Below are 2,680 nucleotides of genomic sequence, written 5' to 3'. Positions count from 1 at the left end.
GATCATCCTCACAAAAAATCAGCCCATTCCAAACATTTTTGCCCATATAAGACAAACACGTTGTCTATATGTGTGTCGCAATGTGTGTTGCAGGAACCGACCCATATATATATATATATATATATGTGGTTGTGGGGGTGGGGTGGGGGGAGAGGATTTTGCCCATGTGGGGGTAAGTAAGTAATAGTAGCAGATTTATTTATCCACCGCTATGGACTTCGAAAATTCTTGTGGAGGCAAGTGCCCCCACTGCCCCTACTGGAAATCCGCCTGTGTAGAGGGTAAAAGTTGTAACTGATCTAAATCATACACGTGTCCTCATCCAAACATTAGACGGGGTATATTAGATGAGAAACCACTCATAGCAAATAGTTTGTAAATAGGATATGCAGCTCAATAACAACTGAGTAAGTCTACATGTTAGCTCTGTTAAGATACTAAGTCAAAGTTAATATCCACCCCTACCTAGCCTGAAGGGTAAAGCAGGACTGAGTGTGTGTAGATCCAAGTTTATCTCTCATCTTGCCAAGATAAATGATAAATTCCAAGAATCCAGGAGCGTTTTGATAGAATCAATTATATTCCTTCTAAATAGATTCAATTACTTTCTTCATGAGGAATTTCTACAAGTTGATCAAAGATTGAGGGCATCAAGGAGAAGATCCCTAAAATCTAGTTATCACAAGGAAGTCCTATATAAAGGAGAAAGATCATGAAAGAAAAACCATTTTTTTGCTAGACGAATTGGGCGTTTTACTTTAGAGAAGATTATCTTTATTCATATTTAGCTTGAACATTAGAGGATTCTTAATAGGTACCACAGACAGCTGGAGGGGCGAGGAGACACCATGAGAGTTGCACATCAAGCTGTTGTGGGTAAGCTCAGAATTACTTCTACAATTTGCAAAGGAATAAGAGCATAAATTATTTTAAATCATGCTTGACAACGATCCGGTAAAAGATCCATTTTCAGTCATATAAAATATAGATTTTTATTGATGTAGGTAGTTTGACTCTAATGTCATCTAATATGTCCTCTCAATCCAAAAATAGAAGCTGAGGGCTTCTTTGTTGTTTTCTTTCCTAAAAATAGTTAAAATCCAATCCAATATCCCTCTTTTGTTGAATAAAGTTGGAGTCAAGGATTTCAAGTGAGTTGGATTTATTAAATAAATAAAATAAAATGGTCCTTACCCGATATTTCGGTCAAATTAGTTATTTCAAGATGGAATATTTCTATAAATAGTGAGACCTAGATGAAGTAATGAGATGGGGGTTTAGGGCTTTTTGCTTCTATGACCCTCCAAGGAGCTCTCTCCGAAAATCCAAATCGAGTTTACTAAGTAAGCTCTCTTTTATTTATTTCCTTTTTATCTTCATTTTTTGAAAAAAAAAGTAACCAAGCTTTATTTTATTTATTTATTTTTTATATTTCCATTTAAAAATAAAAAAAATAAAAGAAAAAGCTAAGGGTGTTTGTTACCATTTTAATTTCAAGTGAAAGTATTTTCTTTTTATAAAGAACTTTTTTCTTAAGATGGCGCAGTATAGCAAAGCTATCGAAGAGATGCATACACGAGATGGCGATAAGGGCAGCAATCTTCAAGAAATGACGTTGAGATATAAGATATGCGTAAAGGGTTCCTCACTTTTGGAAGATGGCGCAAGATAGCATGTTGTGAATGGTGTATCCCGTAGCCGTGGATGGTGCGATGATCAAAGCTCCTGATAGATTAGGAGATATTAGAATGCACAGATGTTAGAACAAACTTATTATTTGATGAGGGATATGATATTTACAAAAAAAAAAAAGTTGATCAACTTTTGATGAATTTCTGATTCCAACTCACTGTTCATTTTAATTATCAAAACGTGAACGATAATGAATTAGAAGGTTTTTAATGTGACTATTTTGCTGGTTTAAAGTGACTAATTGGAAATAGTCACTTTAAACTTGCGTAATAATCACTTTAAAATTGTCAAAGTTGTAATCATTCTAAATTTTCTTTTAACAATAACGTGATCATTTACGTTATGATAATTAAAATGGGCAGTTAGTCAGAATCGTTAATAACTCATTTTCAGCTCACGAAATGGTAATTCACCCATTTTATGATGTATGTTTGAATTATTTTTTATTATATAGTATTATGTCTGACTGTATCATATATTGGGTCAAGATCCCTTGATTCCTACGAATGACTCATGAAAAAAAAAATGTACAATCCCAATCTTTTAAATGCAAAAATCAATGGTTGAGAATTATCCTGGGGATAAGTATCTCTGAGATTTGTGTTATTAAAATATTCATAAATCTCAACCATTGGATTTTGTATTTAAAGAGTTGGGATCATGTGTTTTTTTCACGAGTTATTCTTAAGAGTCAATGGATCGGATCCTAACCCATACATAACACTTAATATATTAACGGGCCTATATTTAATGAGATGAAGATATTACAATAGGTACATATATTTGTGGGTTTAAGATCAAGGCCCTAAACCATATTTTATGGGCCGAGTCTAGTCAGATTAATAGGACATATTAGTCAGAGTCTGTGAGCTGCATTCAGCACTAATCTCTCTTGTCTACCAATGAAAAAGAAGTCCGAAATTACAAATATAAATAACAGATTTGAGATCAAAACTTTACCTTCACTCTCTAACCTAGAACTCAAAAC

General features: G+C 33.6%; 1 long non-coding RNA gene across 1 annotated transcript; it reads left to right on the top strand.

Moving 5' to 3' along the window:
* The first annotated feature begins 191 nt into the window (after window positions 1-191).
* Window positions 192-1,832, top strand: LOC147381286 (uncharacterized). Its single transcript, XR_015174670.1, has 2 exons — window positions 192-1,343; window positions 1,538-1,832. It is a non-coding gene; the product is annotated as an uncharacterized LOC147381286 (long non-coding RNA).
* Window positions 1,833-2,680: the final 848 nt, after the last annotated feature.

This window comes from Akebia trifoliata, unplaced genomic scaffold (genome assembly GCF_017979445.1).
Source record: "Akebia trifoliata isolate Shusen 1 unplaced genomic scaffold, ASM1797944v1 Contig00603_ERROPOS1908002, whole genome shotgun sequence".
Classification (NCBI taxonomy): Eukaryota; Viridiplantae; Streptophyta; class Magnoliopsida; order Ranunculales; family Lardizabalaceae; genus Akebia; species Akebia trifoliata.
The sequence above is the reverse complement of the archived record's forward strand: the minus strand, read 5'-3'. Positions and strand labels throughout refer to the sequence as shown.